Genomic DNA, 23,700 nt, shown 5'->3' with positions numbered 1-23,700 from the left:
AGAATATTATAGAACGTAATGCAATATTGTTTTAAGAATGACTTTGAGTAAGTTATTTTGTTTATTATAAATACCCAAATTAACTAAAAAGGACATAAGAAGAAAAACACTATTTGCGTTTAGAGAAAGAACCAATAAATGGAAGTCTGCATAGAATGATATATATATGTATGTATATGTGTGTATGTATGTATGTACATATATGCATACACAGATGTGTGTGTCTAATGATAGTGATCTTTTTTCAAAATGCCTCCAATCAATTCTCTCAAGATGACAAAGTATCTCAAGAATTTTCTTGAGTATATCTTATTATAACATATAGGTTAAGAATTGAACTCACTTCTTTCAAAACATATCTGCAGTTTTTCTTAAAGATGACAATTCATTTTGTCTTTCAAAGAATAAATTTTCTTTTTCTTTTCTTCCTTTGCATCACATAACCTCTATCAGCTATAACAATGAACTCTCTTCAAATGATGGTCAAACCTACTTACCTCCCGAATCTATTTCTTCTTAAATGTACAATAACTATATATGGTTTCTGTAGGGGAAGCTTTTGAAGATGGTATGATATATAGATATGAATATAGATTTACAAAGATATATCCTACTCAATTTTATCTTTTTCCCTTCTTTTTAGAAACCATTTAATGTTTATAAAATTAACATAAAAAAATATGAACAAAAATATACCCTTGTATACTTTGTTCATCCTCTCCTTTTAACTCCCTCTATTACCCTTTGACTTGACTCAAAATTTTGTCTGAATGAACTATGGCTTCATTTTCATTAGGTTTCCTTACCAAATGAATATTGTAATGTGTACAACTAAGAATGGCAATTATTCTGAGTCAGTACAATACAGAATAATGCTGTCAAACTCAGAGATATCACTAACATATAAGGGTTCCTATGCATTACATATTAATTTAATTTTGAAATGTAATACAATAAAAATAAAATATGACAATAATAGACAAAAATATGTTTTTGTTAAATATTTACCAATTACATTTAAAACTGTTTGTGGCAGCATCCATGAATATTATAGGACTGCAAACTATGTATTTTCCACCTTTGATATCATAGGTTATAAATAGGGATTGACTTAGAAACACAAATATAGGTCCAGCTATTAACTCTAATTCAGCAGTTTGTTTAATCTCAGTTCCTTGCACTATAAAATGGATCTATTTGTAATAATATTTATAATACCTACCTGACAGGATAGTTTTGAAGCTCAGGTAATAAAAGATCATAGATTTTGAGCTGAAAGAAACCTTATAGGCATCTAATCCAACTTCCTTAATTTATAGAAGTTGAAGCTGAGACCTAGGAAGGTAAAATTATGTTACCAGTTTATTAATAGTAACAAAACAAAAACCAGAAACAGGGTCCTCTGGCTCCAAACTCATTCTTTTCTTCACTGTCCCATACTGCCTACTTAATATGATATAAATTAAATTCTCTGGAAGCTCTAATATACTATATTAAGTGTTGGTGATTACTACTACTTTATGCAAGAGAACTATTCACTTGACTTTGACTACTCTTACCATTTTACATACCAAGACTTTATGCTTTGTTACATGTGACTCCCCCTATAACTGCTGATAGATTTTTTCCTATCATTAACCTAAATTGGCAAAATTGCCTTTTAGGATCTTCAGGTATTATTAAAATATCTATTTCAGATATATTATGTATGGTACAAAAAGATAAGGAAAACATCTTTGTGTATTCCATGCTTTAAAAGTTAACTCACACCACAGTTCAGAGGATATTTGACAACAGAAATGATGCAATTTAATGAGAAATTGAAGGAAACCAAATTTTCAATGACTCACTTGCCTCTGCCTTCAAGGAATAATCTATAGAGTAGTAAAGCACTATCAGAAATTGAAGATTTCTAAAAATTTTAGCATACTTTTGTGTACATTCATTTTTTTGGTTTGTTTTTATTTATTTTTGCTGAGGCAATTGAGGTTAAGTGACTTGCCCAGGGTCACACAGCTAGGAAGTAGGGAGTAAGTAAGTGTCTAAGTTCAAATTTGAACTCCAGTCCTCCTGACTTCAGGGCTGGTGCTCTATCCACTGCACCACCTAGCTGTCCCAAATTTTAGAGTACTTTTGGAAAACTTTGGTTAAAAAATGGAGTTTTCTCCTTTATTGTTATTTCATTCCATGAGGGAGAGATAAATAATACAACACTGAGCATTGGAGTTCTCCATCATGAGAAATATTTAAACAAAAGGCTAGGGAGAAAGTGTGGATGAGACATCAGATCTGGAATCAGGTGTCCAGGCTAATTTGGTTCTGCTATATATATATATATATGTGAAGTTTGACTTTGGATAAGGGGCTTCACCTCTCAAACTCAATTTCCTGATCAATAAAAGTAGGAGGGGGTTGGGGTAAATGATCTTTAAGTCTTTTTCAGGTCTAACATTTTTTTTTCATTCCAGACAACCACCAACAGAGATATCATAGAGACATTTCCTTCATTGAAGTAGGAAGTTGGACTAACCAACTTCTAAAGCACCTCTCACCTCAAAGATTCTATGAGAACATTTCCTTCCTGTGCATCTTTTAACTATACTCCTTAAAATGAATGTTTTAAAAGTAATTGATAATCCTTCCAGTTTGGCATTGCAATGTTTCTATATATACCAATACAATTTCAATATGTCTGTAAAAACACATCAAAGAAAATCTCAACATCTAAAAGTTTACCATGATGTTGTTAAAGGGTATATGGTGAAGTAATTCTTATTTAGCTTCTGAAAGCTAAAGACAAGATTTTCAAATGTCATTTAGCATCCTGGTTTGCTGGTCTTATGTTATACTATATTCCTTGTTGTTGTTCTTCAATCCTGTATTATTTTGTATGATCCCATTTGGAGTTTACTTGGCAAATATACTAGAGTGGTTTTCTCTGGCCAGGTAGATTACTTGATTTCCTTTACACATGTTCAAAGCTTTCCTGTTTCTATACCTTTGCTTAGGCCGTGCTTTAAAGGCTTCCCATCATCTCTTTCTCCATCTCAACATGTTGAAATCCTATTGATCTTTTAAGAGCCAAATCAAATGAATTCTCTTCCATAAAGCATTCTTTGTTCTTTCCATGGTAGAATAGATCTTTTCTTTCTCTGATCTCATGAGGTATTTACATATCTCTTATATTTTCATCATGTTCAATTGTCCATTTTGATGAGTCAGTATAGTAACGTCACACTTGGAATAGAGATTTGAATTCTAATCACAACTCCAATACCACCTTTTAACACAAATGGCTTTATATCTCTGAAACTTTTTCCTTATCCTTAAAATGGGGACAACAGCCTTAACTACTCATAAGGGCATCACAAAGAAAGTATCTGGTTAATTTTTAAGTGTTAGCTGAATGTATTATTATTATTGTTGTTGTATAGAATATTTACTTTATATGTGTATGCACATGTTGTGTTGTCTCTGTTATTATGCAAAGTTCAAGAAGGCAGGAATTTTATTTTAACTGTCTTTTTATTTTCCTTCAAACCTAAAACAGTTTCATATGCAACATAGAATTTAACTTATGATACAATAAATAGATATATTTAAGAAGAGCAAATTATACATATATATTTAAGACATGATTGTTGAATTAAAGAAAAAAAAATGTACCATGTAGTCAGGAATAGGATTATTAGTAACTGCACCCTTTCTGGTAAGAAGCCTAAGTTCATTTTTTCTCATTAACATTGATTTCACGTCATATTTCAATTTTTCTTAACCAAAGGTTCTTAATGTGGAATCCATGGACTTAGCCAATGAAAAGATTTCAAGCAGTCTCTAAAAATGGATGGGAAAAGGTTTTTGATTTTTTTCTTCAGTATTTTCCCTAATCTAATCCCTAAATTTAGCATTTCCTTCAAATATTTAAAAACATTATTCTGAAATTGACTCTATAGGCTGCACCTGACTGCAAAGGGGTCCACATTTACATATACGTAAAAGATTAAGAACTTCATGCTCAAAGTTATTTTTGGTTTTGGTTTTGTTTTAAATGGAGTAAAAAGCCCTACTTTCAAACTATGAGGAAAAAGTTTGGGACTGCTTAGTTGCGAAGGGTACTTCCTTAAGAGAGAGTTATTTTGTTGGCAGCCAGGTTCTGCCAGATGCTCCTAGTTCTTTTCCCCTCTGGCATCCTCAAGCAATTGCTCTTTAGTCCTAAATTATTCAAGCCCACATGACCCCGCTCCCTAATGATCTTATGTTGCACAAATTCCAGCAGCATAAACAAGAGTGAGAGAGTTTCCCATGGAAACATTTTCCTTCCTCTTTTCTTCAGGGAGAGCTTCATTACAGAATTGGAACATCCATCTCATCTATTCTGGCTTCAGCTGGTGTAAGAAGTGAAAGAAGTATAGGGGGCAGGGACACAAGAGGAAAATAGCCTGCTGGGGGGACAAAACTCTAGTTCCTTATTTTCCACAACAGACAGAATGCCCAGCAAGGGTTATTAATAACTACTTAAATATACAAAGGACGTTTCCTAGCTTTTCTCCATGAAGAGTTTGTCCACTGTCCTAAAAATGATTCTGTCTCACACTGCATCCTGAAGGGCAATTCTTTCTCATCATCATGATCATCCTTAAATATTTATGCTTCCTTCAAGTGCTTCTACATGGAGACACTACTCCTACTCATTTTGTAGTTTGGTTGGCCAAGTTTCAGAAACAGCACAACTGTCTGGTCCCACTGCTGAGAGGCTAACAGGAAAGATGGGGCCTCTTTTCTTGTCAGCTCTTTCAACAGGATTTCTCCCTGTGAAATGTGTAAATTGAATGTGTGTGTTTTTTTTTTTTCCCACATGATTTTGGCAGAGTAGAAGAAATGATGGGAGCCAATTCATTACCACTCTACACATCAGTCTAAGCAGCTATGTTAGGACAGACAGCACTATTTGGGGTATTTCTCACCTAATGAGCTAGTATTTGGTTGATCCTGGGAAATAAAGTATCTGTGGAACAATTTTAGAAAGAAAGAATTGTCCTTCAGACTGCTGTGACACTGCTTATCAGTCATCAACTCAAGCAGTAATCAAGCATTTGTTAAATTCTTAAAATGTGCCAGGCACTGTGCTAAGCAGTGGGGATATAAAAAAGGCAAAAGTTCACACTTTAATAAGGGAGATATGTACATACAAGATAGATACAGGGTAAATTAGAGAAAATTTCAGAGGGAAAACACTAGAATTATGAGGCACCAAGGAAAAGAATCTTGCAGAAGGTAGGGTTTTAGCTGAGACTTGGAGGAAGTCAAGAGGTCAAGTCAGGGAAGGAGTATATTATGAGCAGAAAGCTATGAAAATGCACTGAGTGAGAAAATGGAATGTACTGTGTAAGGAATAGCCAGGAAGCCAAAATCACTCGATTGTAGAATACTTAGAGAGAAGTAAAGATAAGGAGAATGAAAAGGAAAGAGGGGCCAAGATTTAATGAGCTTGAAAAGATAAAAAGCCACTGGCGTTTACTGAATATGGGGTATGACTGAGTGAAAGCTGAGTGGAAGATAGACCAGACTGGGGAGAAACTTAAGGCAGAGGCTGTTGCAATAGTCTAATTGAAAAAGCAATGAGGTCCTATGCCAGAATGGTAGGTGGCAAATGTCAAAGAAGAAAAAGGGGCATTTTCCAGAAATGTTCAAAGTAGAATCACCAAGACTTGACAACTAGATACAAGGATAAGCTAAAGTCAGGAATTGAGATTGTGAGTCTTGGTGAATGGGAAGATGGTGATGACTACGACAGAAGAGGGAGGGTTGGGGGCAAGGAAGCTCAGGAAGTGAGTTCAATTTTGGACATAAATTTAAAATATTTATCACATCTAGTTTAGGGTGTCTAAAAGTCAGTTGGAAATATAAGCCTAGAGGTCAAAAGAGATGTTAGAGATGCATAAACAGACCTAAGAATCATCTGCATAGAGATGATAATTGAATCCAGGGGAGTTGGTGATATTACAAAAAGAAAAGAAAAAAAGCCCAGGACAGAGGCTTTGGGAATACCCATTTTTAGCCTGAATGACGATTCAGCAAAGGAGATAGAGGAGGAATATACAGATAAATAGGAAGGAAAGCGTGAGAAAATGGTGCCATGAAAACTGAGAATACAGGAGAATCAATCAAGATGAATGAAGACTGAGTCCACTGGATTTGGCAATTAAGAGATCTTTGAGAGAATAGTTTCAGTGACATTAGAAACCAGACTACAGAGAGTTAAGAAGAAAGAGAAAGAAAAGAAACTGTAAGGTAACATTTAAAGACAGTTTTCTCAAGTTTATTACAAAAAACAGAAGAGATATAGGACATATCCAACCAGGATAAAAAAACAAGATAAAGAGGTGTGAATGTGGAGATATGGTAAAGTTTGCAAACAGAGGGGAAGTAGTCAATAGAGAGGAAAAGATTGAAGACTAGTGAGAGTATAAGTGAGGATAATAGAGGGAGAAATGTCCTGGAGGAGACAGAATGAAGTAGGATTACTTATTCATGTGGAGAGGTTTGCCTTTTCAAGAAGAACCATTTCTTCATATCATGTACAAATAAAGGAAGGGATAGTGGAAGAAGGAAGCTAAATGATGTGAGATAGGGAGGGAGGTCAATGTTCTCAATTTTTCAGTGAAATATGAGTCAAGTTTCTCAATTGAGAAAATAAGAAGGGAGAGCTATGAGAGGTTTGAGGAGAGATGAAAAGATTTAGAAAAGCCACTGTGATGAGTGGGCTGATGAGTCATACAAGGTCTTGTTGAAGTGAATTTCAGTTGAGATTATATAACACAAATCTGTAGTGAACCCAGTCTGTTCCTAGTGGAGAATAATCCAAGGTCAGGGCCTAGTAAGGCAAGATCTTTGATAGGACGAAGGTGCAAGAGACTTGAGAGTAAAGGGTGGTATAGAGTTGATATGGTACACAAAGGGATAAAAATGAGGAAGGAAGAAGAGTATAGCCAGTGTACGAATGATAGCCTGGAGAGAACTGGGTAGTGGAAGGAGTAGAGGTCACAATCAGATTGAAGAAAAATAAAATGTTTTTTAAAATAATGATCAGATAAAGAAGTTTAATAGTTTATAACCTGGAAGCTCAACATTTGTGGGTGATGGCAAGATCAAACGTATTCATCACTTCTGTTTAGTTGAAGTGGAGTGGAGGAGGTTATGAGAAATGTGTGAATTGAGGAAGTTGAAAATTAGGATGTTTAAGGTATTAAGTTAAGGTATTTATGTTGAAATCCCCTACTAGATGGGCAGGTATTGGGTAGAAGAGAAAGACTGTGAATCACTATGCTCATTGGGGAAGGAAGAGAGTATCTGGGAATTGGTAGATCACAGCTATCAGAATATTGTTTAGGTGATGAATATTGATTGAATGAAATATAAAATAGGAAAAATTAGTGAGTTATAGTGGTAGAGGGAGAGTTTGAAAGTGGCAATGGCCATGATGAAAATCATCAATGGCACCCTGAATGGCATAGAGTAGAAGAGACTGGTGGCTAAAAGTGGCACCCAGATGTCAATTATATTAGACATACCACCACCATCACAACCATTACTCTGATCTTAGAGATTAAAAACAATTGTAACAGAAAACAACAACCACAAAACTTTAGAAAATGAGCATAGTGAAATTTATCAAGTTATGAAATTATACAGTTTTATAAGCATGGTCCCAAAAAGGAGATATGAAAAGATATCTCCCCTCTCATTTCTTCTGCTGAGATAGGAAAGTTCCCCAAGGGCAGAACATCACAATTAACATGGTGGTGGGGAAAGGATATATATTCTCTGCTTTATTGATTTTTTTCTTCCGTCTTTTTCTTTCTTTTTTTATTCTTTGTTATAAAGAATGGCTCTCTTGGAGAGTAGAGGGAGAGGATTATAGGGGAAAATCTAGGTAACATCAAAAAAAATTTCTGAATATCAATAAAATCTATTTTTTAAAAGAAGAGACATTAATTATAACCTCCATGCAGCTTACAGGCATACTTCACAAATCACACTCCTTCCAAAATATCTCTTTACATTCCATTATGTTGTTATGCCATGAACTTCTTAGTACTACAAACACCAAAGGCTGAGCCAAAAGGGAATACTACTATTCACCTTGAATTTCACCCTGTCAGGAAACTACTCTACCCCTTCACTATGTGTGTATTCAGATTTCTCTACAGGAAATATGTTTTATTGACCCCAAGACCAAGGTCAAATGACCAGTAAAAGCTATGCCATAGTTTCCTTAAATAGGGTTTTGTGGAGTCTGAAGGGGATTCAATGCCAGCTCTCTAGAGCATCGGTACAGCACCCAACATGTGTCAAATGAGGCTGATATTTATTACAGAATCCCAAACTAAATCAGCAGATGTTCTTCTGAGCATGTCTAGAAAGATCAAAGCTGGAGTAGTTAGATTGGGGGAACTAATAAACAAACAAACTGACTTTTTTTGTCATTACTGCTTAAAACTGTTCCATTGACTTCATGGAAGAGACAAGTCACCAAACTTCATATTTGTTTTCAAGAACAAGAAGAAATAGGCTTAAATAGCCGTAGGGGACATTTTTATTAGATAATAAGTTTTTTTTTTCTTTCCTTTCTGTAAGGGTTATAGGTACTAGGATCTGTAAATCAAAAAAAAATCTATGTTATGCATCTTCATTGGAAATATTTAAACAAAAAAATGCACAAAACTATCTTTCTAGGCTAATTTTAAGTACAGTGCTATCTAAAGTCAGGGAAAATGGATTAGCACACTTTAATTTAATTAAGTTCAGCCCAACAAACATTTAATAAGTACATATTATGTGCAAAGTATTGATGCCAGGCAGCAGGAATATAAAAACAATAAGTTAACACTCCCCACTCTACATTTGACTCAGAGGATAAAACATAAGCCTAATACAATAAAAAAATTAATTTGAAGTGAGAAAATATTAACACCTGGGGCGATTAGGGAAGATTCTGTAGAAGAGGCCTGAACTTAGCTTTGAAAGAAAACAAGTATTCCCTGATTTCAGAAGAAAGTATATTATAGATGTGTGGAATGGCTTCTGAAGGTGGAATGTTAAATTTGGAGACTAGCTAGTGGAATAATTTAGCTAGAATCAGGAGTATGCAACAAGAGGCAATGTGAAATGAAGTTTAATTGTCCTTTAAAAACCATTTAATGCCTTTGATTCTTTGAATTTATATTCTGATGAATATGTGTAAATAAGCACATGAATAAAAAAAAAAAAAAAACACATTCACACACATGCAGTCACCCACATGCACACACATATATCCAATTTCCAGATGACTTGGTTATTTATCTTAGGGTTTTAATGATAAACAAAAGGTTTTGTATTTCCTGATTTCTCAATTAATGAATCGTTAAGTCCCTTTGCTATGCATCCATCAAAAAAAAAAAAATCACATGGGCAAAACAAATGTATATATTCTCTAATTTCCAAATAGCATTTAATCAGGAGGAAAAATGGACCAAATACTGCAATCTGAGAACTTAGGGTAGCATCAAGATTTTTGAGCTAGTTTAGGACAAACAGGTTAAGATTTGTCACAGAGAAAATAGGGGCAGATAAACAAGGGATAGTATTTGGGTGGCTGCTATTTTCCTCTTCTATTCATGTCACTGGAAAAGAAGAACTTGAGGTGACAAGTATGACTTTCTCTACCAAAAGCAGCTTAATTATTGCTGCTATCTCACTTTATTTTGCTTTAATTATAGTATTTGAAGGCTTACAAAGTGCTTTCCTCATAACTACGTAAGTAGTACCCATGAAGTTATTATTTTATTCATCTCACACTTGAGAAAACTGAGATTCTGAGCAGCATAGGGATTTATCAAGGGTCACACAAGCATTTTTTTCTTCATTCATTTCAGCCTCCTTCATGTCTCCATTTGGGGTTTTCTTGGCAAAGATATTGGAATGTTTGTCATTTCCTTCTCCAGATCATTTTGCAGATGAGAAAGTGGGGTAAACATAAAATGAGACTCTAACCCAGATTTCTCCTAACTCCAAATTCAGTGCCTTTTCATTCTCTGATCTATTATGCCTTTTTCCTTCCTTCTTTTCTTTATCCCTTCTTTCCTTTCATCTTTCCTTCCTTCCCTCCTTCATTCTTGTCTCCTTTCTGCTTTCCTTCTTTTTCCTTTCTCTTTTTTCTTTTTTCCTTCCTTCCTTTATTCATCTATTTATTCAACAATTATTTGTGGAATGCTTTCAAAAATCAACTATTTGTCATGGCAGTTGGGTACCACAGTAGATAGAACATTGGATATGAAGTCAGCAAGTCCTGAGTTCAAATCCTATCTCAAATACCTTATGACCCTGTATTAACCTCTGTCTGCACCAGTTTCCTCAGCTATAAAATGTGTTTTATAATATCACCTATTTCTTATAGTTATTGTGAAGATCAAATGAGACAATATTTGTAAACTGCTTAGAACATAGTGAGTACCTAATAAATGCTTTCTTTCTTCCATGTCATAATGGAAAAAGTATAGAAAAAGATTCTTGATCAAGAGAGTAGTCTGGAATGACCTGTATTTTAGGAAAATCAATTTGACCACTGTGTGAAGGATGATTGTGATGTGAGGGAGAGAGAATGGAGGCAGATAGATGGGAAGTAATTAAAACCCAAATTAGAGAGGTGATTATGTGAATAGAGAGAACAGGATAGATGAAAGGAGCATTATAATCAACACATCTTGGTGACTGCTTGTAGCTGAGCAGGAAAATTTAGGGAAAGGAAAAGAGACAGAATGACTCTAAAGTTGACTCTCACTACATTACATAATCTGAATAGGCATTTTTCATCCATTTGATTTTGCCTTTATGGCTTGCTAACAAGACAATTTTCACATGGCCCTGGATCTAATACTGTTCTGGAGTATGTATGTTCTGTCACCTTCAATATTACCTGCTTTTACTACTTATATGACCTCCAGCAAACCACTTACTTTCTCTGGATTTTCCTCTTTGAAAGGAGGGGATTAAATTATATGACCTCCCAGCTCTATATCTATGTTCTTATGATCTACAATCAAAAGCATTTGGAGAACTTGGATATCAATATGGAATCCTTCTTCCATTCAAGATCCCAAGTACAGAATGTGAAATTCTATTTCCATGCAAAATTTTAGTGAACTTATGTATCTTATTTTATGCCTTCCTTGATATAGATAATGCTTTGTTATTGTTGGTTGTTCTGTCACTTTCAATCAAGTTCCACTCTTCATCATCCCATTTGGGATTTTCTTGGCAAAAATATTGGAGTGGTTTTCCATTTCCTTTTCCAGCTCATTTTACAGGTGAGGAAACTGAGGCAAACAGGGCTAAGTGACCTGCCCAGAGTCAAATACCTACTAAGTCTCTGAGGTCAAATTTGATCTCATCTTCTTAACTCCAGACTAGGCTCTTTATCCACTGCACCATCCATTGGGCAGCTGCCCAAAGATTTGGTTAATAAAAGGTGTTCCTCAAATAAGATTTTCTTTGTTGATTATGTATCAGGGAAAATCATACTGAGACAAACATCTTGCTGGGAGAAAGCTTTTTAAAATAATGTTTCTTTCTTCTGAGTTAAATGCTTATTTAAAACATTGTTCCCTTCACCTGCCAGTCATTTGTATAACTATAAATACATGGCTTGTTGCAGAAAATCACACTACAAAGGTAATCATTTTCCTTCTATTTTCACCAAGGACATCCTCAAAACTAGAAATGGGCTCTTTTCCACAAAAATTTTAAAGTTGAGAAATTAGGCATATGAATCAGTAGTTGCTGATATCTCCTCAATGACATTTTTTAATAGTACCATCTGTGATTTTTCCTTTTAAAAAAATCCCTCTTTGAAATACTTTGAAAATTGATCACTTTAAAATTGAGTCACTTCTAATAAGAATTTCTTCTATATATATTTGGTAGGATATAATTTCTCTTCCTGATTTCATCTTCTTGTGTGCCTTTTTAAAATTCTTCATTAGCACTTCAAATATTGTAGTTAAAATTCACATGTAGTAATTCCTCTTTCAACACTCAACCAATCAATTAGCCAAGTTTTATTTTTTTAAGTGTCCATTATGTACCTAGCACTGTCCAAGCACAAAGGTACAGAGGCAAAAGTGAAAGTGTCTATCCTCCAGATTTTCAGGCTAATGAGAGAAGATGAGAAATCTGTTCCATTTAGATTTTTCTCCTTCTGCTTTCATCTATAAATGCTCTTTGGGTAAATTGTTTAGTTGACCATGTGCTAAGCTTTCTCTCTCTCATTTTCTCTCTCCACTGCTATTCATGCTTTGTGAAACGACACTGTTTATAGTCTTTTGTCATCCTCTTCAGTTGCTGTTCAGTTATTTCAATCATGCCCTACTCTTCCCATCTGTGGTTTTCTTGACAAAGATACTATAGTGGCTTGACATTTCCTTCTCCAGCTCATTTTACAAGTGAGGAAACAGAGGCAAACAGGGTGAAGTGACTTGACCAGGGTCATATAGTTAGTGTCTAAGGCCAGGTTTGAAATCAGGTCTTGCCATCCTCTGAGACACCTCACTGCCCTTCCTCTGTAAGGTATTACAAATGAAAAAGAACACCACATTTTGGCGCCTGAACAGGGACATGAACCCTGGACCCTCAGATAGAGAGAGAGATCTCATTGTAGATATGGAGATAGAATGAGAAGACAGAGCAAGAGAATAAAACCCAAAACCCCATGTCCAAAATGCAACCGAGGCTTTCACTGGACCTCTGAATGTAGATCCAGAGAAATGAGAGGCAGGGCCCAGTGCCAAAATATCAATCAAAAGACAGGTGGGGCATGATAGCAGCTGAGGTTACACCCAGAGAGACTTTAGAAATTCAGGACTCTGATGTCATCAACCAACAGAAAAGCAATCAGGATTACAGTTGGGGAGAATACAGGACTTTTAAGACAACGAGGCAATATCCAGTGCAAACAGCTCCAATGTAATTACTAGATGATGAGGAGAAATCCCAAAAGTGGTAAATAGAAAGGAATTAGATAGGTTAACTGCTTGGGAGCAAGGGTTTGCTTGTATTTTTACAGACAGAGAAGGATACAGATGGAGAACGAATCAGATGGATGCCAATGAGCTGTATTCGCCTTGTCCATCAGAGAGAAATAGAAAAAGAGAAAAACCTCAAAACAAAGGAGAAGATTTAAGAAACATCTGACACTGAAAGAGCATGGCTGACAATGAGACTGTTAAAAGAACTTTTAAAATCTTCAGGAATCATTGGATTTCCTAACACAAGATGAGACTGTTTTAGTTCTTGAAAAACCAGCAAAAATCATTGGATTCCTTGAGATGAAAAATTGTTGATGAGACTATTGCAGTACTTCAGAGCTTACAGGAACTATTGGATTCCTGGCACATGAACTAATGGACAATGGAATCCTTTTGGACTATTTCTAGGACTTATGGACATGTGTAAATTTTCAGGTTGATTCATGTTATTTGTTACATTACTACTAGCCTGTATTATATTGCTATGTGCTTATGTATTTTATGTAATTGCAAGAATCATTGGATTTCTTGAGATGAAAAATTGTTGATGAGACTATTGAAGTACTTAAATTTTCATGTTGATTCATGTTATTTGTTACATTACTACTATCCTGTGTTATATTGCTATGTGCTTATGTAAATTATGTGTAATGCCTCCCATATTGATGTATTTATGTATAGCATGTATATCTGTTTCAAAGTTCTGGCCCATATTGATGGATTTATGTGCACCTGTTTCAAGTGAGCCCCTTCAGAAACCTGCTAATCTGATTTGATTTCCTATTTCCTTTGGTGTTTTCATCTCCCTTCCTGAGATGTCAGGGAGGGCGTGACCACCTTCTTTTTATGGTGTTTTCACTCCTTTTTTGAGCAGTCAGGGAAGGAGTGATCACCTTTTTTGGGGGGTTCTCACCTCCTTGAGAAGTCAGGGAGGCCATGACCATCTATGTTCTAAAACAAAAGAAAGGGGGAGATGTTGGAATCCTAGTGTTAACTCAACTTGAAACAAGGTAATAACTCAAGGGAGATGTTAGAATCCTAGTATTAACTCAATGTAATTGATACAATGCTTGTGTTCACACCTTTACTCATTGGAATTCACACGTTTGGGAGATTTCAGGGTTTGGTATGAGATATCCGAATTCACATCTCCCTTGAAGCTCTTAGGGCCAGAGAGCACTCTGGGAGAAAACCCATAATCCCATTCTCTCAGAAGAGTCATATATAAGCTCAGTCAAGAGAGTTCAGCGGAATTGGAGGCCGAAGAAGGCAGAGGCAGAAGCAAAGGACAAAGCTGCAAGAGCTCCTCAGAGGCAAGACAGATTCAACTTGGTGCTGGCTCTGGAGGCTGAAGAAAGCAGAGGCAGAAGCAAAGGACAAAGCTGCAAGAGCTCTTAGAACCAAGGAGAGAGAGAGAGACCTCTAAGAAAAGCTAACCGGGCTATATTGGAGATTGAGAGCCAGAAGCCTTCTCTCCAAGGCAAGAGAAATCAATTCCATTTTCCACTCGTCTGGCTGGAGGACTGAAGGACAAACCTTTGGATCTGGAGACATTCGGAGGGAGTTCTTGGAACCAAGCAAAGAGATTGGCCTCTAAGCACACCGAGCTATATTGGAAGCAATAAAAGATCTGAATTTTTATCACCTGGCTGTGTTTTGGGTGATTATTTACTCTTAACTGAAACTAAAGCTGCCTGCAGAAAACCTCCCCTAGAAACCTGTCCTTTCTCCCAGAGAAAACCATCATTTACTTTATATTTTAAAGAAAAAGAACACCACAAATTTGCATTCTCAATGAGACTTACTTTTGGCCACCATGTCTTTCTGCTTGTCAAACAGAACTAATGTTTGCTTGTTGAAGTAGTTTTGGTCTCTTTTGGTTTCTTCATGGAGCTCACAGTTTTGCATTAATTAAACATCCCTATAAAAGAATAGAAATAATCATTTATAGCACTTTTGTCCATTTCCCATTTTTCAGAATTAATAGTTTGTTTAAATAAATCAAGCTGGAACTGTTGTAATTTCACACAGTGTTTTCTTCTCATTCTCTCTTTGACCTTTCTTCTAATTTGGTATAAATTTTGATCTTTTATTTAGCCACTTGATATGACAGAACACAGATGGTTGGTTCTAAAATAACTACCAAGTCAGTGCCCCATCATTTCCAAATAATTTAGATGTATTCCATTTCATTGCTGTTACATTGTCCTGTGTCTTCAAACTTTGTCCTTCAATAATTTGTTCAGGCTACAAGTAGAAGTTTTCTGAGTATTATGAATCTTCTCTGGATTCACTCATCCAATTTCTACTTGGATTAGGAAGTCAGCTTCTCAAAGAATAGCTTCTACTTCTCCCCTTACAACTGCTCTAGGGATAAGTCTGAATGGATATAATTTCTCATATTATGGGTAATGAGCTTCTATCAATATGTTCCCTATATTATTTTACCAGTTGATATTTCTTTAGTCACAATTAACTAATTAACATCAATTAGCTTTTATAAAGGGATACTTACCAAGATTTAACAAAGAAGCACAACTCCTCCCCCCAAAAAAACTATTTTACAAGAATACTCACCCTTCTGTATCTGGAGGGAGTGGACTAAAACTTAATATTCGCCATTCCTCTCACCCACCACCTCCCAATCAGGACACATTTTCCTTTATACACATACACAAAATCCCTGAGGAGATAGTTACTATCAAATATTCTTCATTCCTCTGTAATAGATGTTGGTACAGAAAATGCAGTGATGATCATGATGGTAATAGTGCTTATGGTGGTAGTGGTAGTGGTGGTAATTTTCTTATACTCATTGTGGGCACTGCAAGACAATATAACTAATATAAAGATATTTCTTAATGCCTTCAGGCAATGATACCAATTCCACTAACATCTTCAAGCAATGCCCTCAGGAGAACCTGTGAGCTAGAGTTTTATATGGATACAAAATTGGTTTGACTTCAGATTCAATTTATAATTGTCAATATAAAAATGATTGACTTGGACAAAAATGTAGATCATATTTTAATAAATTTATTTTTATAGGTGGTCTAAAGTCCTTTGAAAACATCATTATTCTTTAAGACACCCAGGTTCATATTCTTGAACTTATATTTACTTTTATCTCTACCTTTCCTTTTTGGCCTCATCCAGTCAGGTGCCAAGGTTTATAGATCTTAACTACACAATATATTTCATAGTTACCCTCATCTCTTCATTTACAGACCCTCTCCCTTCTATAATTTCAATAGTCTAATTGACCTCTCTGTTTCCAGAATCTCTTCCTCTCATTCAATCCTTCACACAACTGCCAAATTAATGCACAGATTTAATGCATCCTTCATTAGCTACTAATGTAATTTTTCTTCTTAATGCACAGATCACATTCTTATAAAAGAACTTTCAGTGGCTCCCTTTTGCCCACAGGATAAAATATCAACCAATAAACATTTATTAAATATCTATATTCTATGCACTGTGATAAGCATTAGGGATGCACAGAGAAGCAAAAGGTAGTCTCTACCCTCAAAGAGCTTACAATTTAATGGGGGAGAATCATGCAAACTAATATGTATAAAGCTATGGAATAAATAAGAAATAATCAAGGAAAAGTATTAAAGTTAAGAGAAGTTGGGGAAGATTTCTGACAGAAAGTGGGATTTTAGTTAAAACGTAAAGAAAGTCAAGGAGATCCATAGTTGAAGCAGAAATGGAAGAGCATTTCTAGGCATGGGGGACAGTAAGAGGAAATGCCTAGAGATAGAGTAGACACAGGAGACCAATGTCACTAGATTCAGGAATTCATGTCAAAGAGTAAGATGTAAGAATATAGAAAGAAGATAGTGTTCTATCATAAAGGGATCTGAATGCCAAACAGAGCATTTTGTATTTGATCCTGGAGGTAATAGGAAGTCACTGGAGCTTATTGAAAGAGAGTGGGATATATGAAATATGATTGAAACTGTGCTTTAGAAAAATCACGTTAGTGGCTAAATGGAGGATGGGTTATAGTGAGAAGAGACAGGCAGACCCCCCAGTAGACTATTTCAATGATTCAGATGTGGAGTGATGAGAACCTGGATAATAGTGGTAGTAGTGTCAGAGGAGAAAAAGTGCATATTCAAGAGATGTTGCAAAGATAAAATCAATAGACCTTGGCAAGAGCTTGGCTGAGGGGTGGGAGAAAACTAAAATATAGTGAATTGTCAAAGATGACAACAAAGTTGTGAGCCTCTATAATAATAGGAAAGATAGGAGGGGAAAAGGGAGGAGGGGGACAGTATTTAGGGGAAAAGATAATAAGTTCTGTTTTTAAATTTTAAGTTTAAGATGTATACTGGACACTGGAGATATCTGAAAGACGACTGAAAATGTGTTTGGAGGTCAATAGAGATATTGGGGTAGGACAGATAAATTTGAGAATCATCAGCATAGAGATAATTAAATCCATGGAAACTGATGAGATGACCAAGTGAAATAGTTGTAGAGAAAGAAGAGAAAAGAGTCCATGAGAGAACACTTTAAGTCATCTAAAGTTAGAGGATATGATCTGGAAGTAGATTCAGCAAAGGAGATAGAAAAAGAGGGGCCAGATAGATAGAAGGAGAGCCAGTAGAGAGTGGTGTCCTGAAAACTTAGAATAATTAAGGAAAAACCTTAATTTTGCAGTGGCAGGCTGCAGAGAGTTCAAGGACATTAATGATTGATAAAAGGCCACTGAATTTGATAACTAAGAGATCATTAGTAACTTTGGAAATAGTAGTTTTGTTGAAATGATAAAGTTAGAAACTGGAATGTAAGGTATACAGAAGAAAGTGAGAAGACCTTCTCAAGACTCTTCTTAAGGAATTTAGCCTTGAAGGGCAAAAAAGACAATAGTAAGGATGGAAGGATAAAATAAGGGTTTTATGAGTATGAAGGAGATATAGATGAATTTTTAAGTAGTTGGAAATGAGCCAGTAGACAGGGAGAAATCAAAAATAAATAACAGCGTGGGGATGTCTGTGGGAGCAATTTGTTGGAGACGATGAAATGGGATCATTTGAACAAGTAGAAGGGCTAGCCTTGGCAAAGCCTCTTCATCATATGAGACAGGATGAAGGAGAGTGGCAGAAATCATCTGAGCAATATGAAATGAGAAAGAAAAGCAAAGAGGAACTCATGGTAAATGGTCTCAAGTTTTTTCTGTAAAATAGGAGATAAGATTCTCAACTGAGAGAATGGGGAGGGGAGAGTGAGTCCTGAGAGATGTGAGTAGGAATGAAAATATTTGGAAGAACCTTTGTGGAAAGTAACATGATGATTTGATGAGAGAGATAAAGTAGGATTGCCTAGCATCAGTGAGGGCCCAGTTAAGATTTAAGGTTGTAAAACAAACTTATAGTAGACCCAATTATAATGGTTACATGATTTTCTCTAGTTTTGTTTGTGGCCCATGTGTAGGACTAAAGGCAATAATTGGTGGAAGTGATCTAAGGCTGAGGCTTGGCTGGGCATAATAGAGCATATAATAAGGATGCTAGGGATTCCAGAGAAATAGTGTATATAGTTGAATTGATTTATCAAGGAATCAAGATGAGAAGAGCATGACTAGTGTAAGTAAGATGTCCTTGGAGAAAATTAAACAATCAAGAAATTGAATGTCATAGTATAAATGAAGAGTAATGTTTGGAAGAAAAATTAAAAAGGTTAAAAAGTCAATATATTATGGTCAAATAAGAAGGTTGGGTGATTTGTGAATGATGACAAGCTCAAAAGTATGAGCATCTTTGTACATAATCAAGGTGAGGTGGAGGAATAAATTATGGGAAATGAGCAGGTTGAAGAACTGAGCAGTTAGAGCATTTCAGGAAGAGTCAGTATTTATATTGAAGTCCTACAGTGTAAGGGCAGAAATTGGAGAGAAAAATTTGTAAGCCAACTATTCAGGCCCTCCACAATCTGGCTTTATTCTCCCCAGAAAGTATAAATTGAAAGCAGGAACTACTTTGTATCCCCAGCACCTATTACAATCCTTGGCATATAATGGAATCTCAACGAATTCCTCTTAAATTGAATTGAATTGTGGTGGTTCCACAATGTTCTCTACTCTTTCTTCTACTATCTTGCAATCATCTCAGTAGAATCAATAATGGTGCTACACAGCACTTAGAAATATGTGGGGTTTTTTATCTATTTCATGGGTTGCCATGACCAAAGAAATTAATTGCTCAACTTGTTGGCTTTGAGCTTTTTCATACTAAGCTAGACTCCTACTAAGTCAGTTTGAATGCTTACCATGTGCCAGGCACTGTGCTAAGCTTGGAGGAAGCGGGGGGAGAAAATAAAGAAATATAAAAACATTCCTACTTTCAATTTTCTTCTAATAAAGGAGATAATATATAATCAATTATATATATATAATGTGTACAGTGTAAATGGAGGTAATCTCAGAGACATGCCTTCCTTGCCTTCCTTCAAGAAAACCAAAAAGCAGATGGAGAACTTCCAGACATGAGAGTCAGGAGGTAGAGCACTATATATGAGGATATGACACATTCTTCTACCAGAGTACTCATTGGCCACAAAGATTTTTTAGTGGAAGGTAGTTGATAAATATACTTACTGATGTAAAAGTTGTTACCACTAAAGACCACACAGTATTCATGGTATCTATGGGCTGCATTTTGTAAGGGAATAGATGTAGCCACGGCTCCTCAAACTGATGCTCTGAGAAGGAGAGGACCATATCATGTCTTACCATAATCACCTGGAAAAGTTCCCAGCTTTTCCAGTTTAGCAATACTATATAGAACTGTTGTAGACAGCAGGGAATTAATGTAACTTTTATACCATACAGAGTTCAGGTAGGCTTTAAGGGGAAATTCTAACTCTCCTCAAGATTTATTGGAATTTTATATTCCATAAATGGAAGATGCCAATGGAAGGACTTCTTATAGAGTGCTCTTAATATAGACAACTCTTCCAAAGTTTATCACTAGGGGAAAATTGGCCTAGAGATTTTTTCTTCCCATTTACCTATTATTCAGTATCCAGTTATCTCAATCTCTCCCACAAATGGACTTGAGTACCCTACAATCATGACAGGAGAAGCACAGAAATTAAGATTCTGAATACAGTGATGAGTTGAGCTTTTTACATATCCCTCCCTAAAACAAACAAGCTATAAAAGATCATTCTAGTCACTTCCAATAAACTTTTTCCTAAACAAAAAATCATTTTAAGAAGCTTTTACATTGTTTGCCATTAGTTAGAGCTGTACAAAGAGTAGGAAGATGGAAGTAGAACACGCAAACATATTTCAGTAACTCCTAAGAATTTTGGTTACAGTCCAGCTTAAAAAAAAAAAACAGCTCCAGCAAAGAGCAGGCTGATTTCAGATGTTATCAAGCTAGTCTGACAACCCTGCTCATCATTCATATTCCCCAACACTCACTGTGCCCAGACTGATGCCAAGAACAAACGTCTCATCTGTGTCTTGTAAATCATCCCCTTGCACGCAAACAGCCTAAGTATCCCTGTTGTTTTTCATAGCCAGAAACAATCTCATCCAAAGAAATGCCCTCTTCATCAAGCTTTCATCTTCACATACTGCACAGACAAGCAAGCCAGCAACCTCGTGACATCCCTGTCCCTGTGCCTTGCTAGGTACGGCATTATCCTGTCAGAAGCTGTGTGGATGTGAGGAAAACCAAGAAATGCAGCCTGACAGATGTATGCTGGTTGTACCTCAGTGTCACTGATCACTGTCGTTCCCCCATCTGTTCCTCAGTCAGGGAATAGCCAAGGGAATAGCTAAAGTTCTCTTTCACCAGAAGAAACCTCTTATGGGATTGGGACAGAACATAAGCAGGCCAAAGTCATTTATTTCCCCAAATTTGAAGTGGAGAACCACATTTAGCAATACATTTTTAGTAGGGAAAGGACTAACCCTACCAACCTTTTCCACCTTAAATTCTGACTCTAGAAAAGGATTACTTCAATCTTTTTTTTTTGCATTACAGGCTCCTTTGGTAGTTGATAAAGGCATATGGACACTTTACAGAATTATGTTCTTAAATGCACAAAATAAAATATATGGGATTATAAAGGAAATAAAATACATAGTACAGTTTTCAAAATATCAATACAATATAATGGTATCAATATATCAGAGTATATATAACTGTAACATAAGTTTCCTATAGATTTTTTTCTACTACAAAAATTCTAGAAGACGGGAGATTTCAATGAGAAAGCCAAAGGTTCAATTAGTGGCAAGAATTAATCATGTCCAATTCTTTGTGATACCATTTGAGGTTTTCTTGGCAAAGATATCAGAGTGCCTTGCCATTGCCTTCTCCAGCTCATTTTATAAATGAGGAACTGAGACAAACATGGTTAAATGGTTTGCCTAGAATCAGATACCTAGTAAGTGTCTGAGGCCAGATTTGTACTGTCTATATATTTCCTGACTTCAGACCCAGCACTCTATCCACTGTAACCTGGCTATATAATAAAATAGTTATATTAAAATAAGATCATGGATCCCAATTAAGCATCCCTGCATTTAGATCAATGACTTGGGTTTAGGATATCTCTATCAAGCCTATATAAGAAGATCCTTTTATTATGGCAGAGATTCTAAGGAAAATTTCCTTGTTGCTATTATCATTCAAAGGATTATCTTCTATTAGGGTAGCTTGCCTGTTGTTAGACTCACTAGATGGAGAAGACTTCATAAACACCATTAACAATTCCATCTCTAAGGTCATTTCTAATCTGAATAAAACATTTGCCTGCTTAGTCACTCAAAAATTTGTTGCCATTATTTGAAGAAGGAAGTAATTACCCAAGTCATACAAGCCCCGATTCAATATCTCATTGAATGTTATACTGTTATACATACCAAAGATATATAAACATAACTGCAAAAGAATTTGACTAAGACATGAAATCATATATAAAATAAGGAAGCCAATTAAATAGTGGAACATTCTATCTACACATAACAGAATTCATGGATTTTAGTGAATTATAGGCTTATAAAAAGAAGCTTAGAGGTTCTTTCTTCAAACACTTCATTTTACACATGAGGAAAGCCAAAGGAGCTTTAATGATTTGCCCAGTGTCAACAGGTAGTAAGTAGATAGCAAAACCAGGATCCAAGGTCTGGGAACCCCAACTTCAACCTCTTTTTAATGCACCATGATGACTTAAATCTATATAATCAGGGATATAAAATTTAATTCCTTTTTAGTCTTTCTAACTCACTAATATAATCAAAGGCCATAGCCATTTATTCAATCACTTTACCCTCTGAGTCTAAGGGAGGTTGAGAGGATTAGCACATAGTGAAATCTCTCTGCTCAGTTCTATTGTTACAATATCATAGTCAAGAAGGAACAGCAGGATTGAGGATGACATAATTGCCAACCATCCTTTCTCACTTTGGCTCCTAATTCTACATCTTGCCACTAATTGAACCTTTGGCTTTCTCAATGAAATCTCCCATCTTCTAGAATTTTTGTATTAGAAAAAAAAATCTATAGGAAACTTGTGTTACATCAAGTATAATGGTGTTAAGGTGGAATACATAGGGAAGGAAGCTAGATTGATACTCGTAGATCTCATCGATGAAGTGCTTTGTTTAAATAGAGGGTCGAGAAACTTTCACAAAAGGATGGGAAGGAAGTATGAGGAAAATGGGGGAAAGGAAGACAGAGAAAGTAAGAAAGGAGGAATGAAAGAAAGGCAACAAGCATTTATTAAGTGCAGTCAGTATGCAAGATTCTAAGCTAGATTTTTTACAAATATTACTCAATTGGTCCTTATGACAACTATGGAAAAGTAGATCCTATTATTATCCCCATTTTGGATTGAAAAAACTGAAAAAGACACAGGTTCAGTAATTGTCTGAGGATCACACAACTGAAAAACATTGGATTTGAATTCATATCTCCCTGAGTTCAGGCCCAGAATTCAATCTACAATGCCACTTAGCTGCTTTAGGGAATAAATAAATGAACAAACAAATGAAGAAAAGGAGAAGGCAAGGAGGGAAAAGAAAGGATGTGACAGAAAGTGGAAAGAAGGAGTGAAAGTTGAACTTAAACACTAGAAAGCACTAAAAAAATTGGATAGTGAGTGGGCATTGGAATATCTACTTTTCTGTTTTAATCTTTTTTGTCATATTTTGCTGTTACCATGTACGGTCTTTATAACACTGTGATGTCATGACAAAAAGTTGAAGATGTGCCTTCTGCTCTCATGTTTAATGTCTTCCTAAGAGAGTATATGTGAAAGATCAAGAAACTAAGAAACAACTTTGGACAGTTCATTTTTTTCCAAGAGCTGGGAGATATTTGCCAGATATTTGAAAAGAACTGCAAAATTCTCAGATTTACTTCCATTTACATCATTTTGGCCTCCTTTAAAAAGAAAAAAAAATCATATGTAGATATATATAAGATAAAAAATACATATCACCTCCACAGATGATCAAATATATATTCGGGTTTCTCCCAGAGGATTCCAAATCCAAAAGAGCTTTATGGGCCAAATTCCATTCTAATGAACTTCAAAGATTTCAGAAATTTCCCTAGTAATCTCCTTTGCAGTCTGTCTGACAGCTGGGGTTCCATTCTCATGATTT

At 35.6% G+C, this 23,700-nt stretch overlaps 1 protein-coding gene and 1 long non-coding RNA gene across 2 annotated transcripts in view; one reads left to right on the top strand and one right to left on the bottom strand.

Moving 5' to 3' along the window:
• Positions 1-23,700, top strand: part of LY86 (lymphocyte antigen 86) — a 136,249-nt gene that overhangs the window by 36,061 nt on the left and 76,488 nt on the right. The window lies entirely within an intron of this gene.
• Positions 1-23,700, bottom strand: part of LOC127544204 (uncharacterized) — a 106,744-nt gene that overhangs the window by 74,708 nt on the left and 8,336 nt on the right. Inside the window, exon 2 of the long non-coding RNA XR_007949399.1 lies at positions 14,870-14,985. This is a non-coding gene — a long non-coding RNA (uncharacterized LOC127544204). The remainder of the gene's footprint in view (positions 1-14,869; positions 14,986-23,700) is intronic.

This window comes from Antechinus flavipes, chromosome 1 (genome assembly GCF_016432865.1).
Source record: "Antechinus flavipes isolate AdamAnt ecotype Samford, QLD, Australia chromosome 1, AdamAnt_v2, whole genome shotgun sequence".
In the NCBI taxonomy this organism is placed as follows: domain Eukaryota; kingdom Metazoa; phylum Chordata; class Mammalia; order Dasyuromorphia; family Dasyuridae; genus Antechinus; species Antechinus flavipes.
Note: the sequence above shows the minus strand (reverse complement) of the source record. Positions and strands in the feature narration are given on the sequence as shown.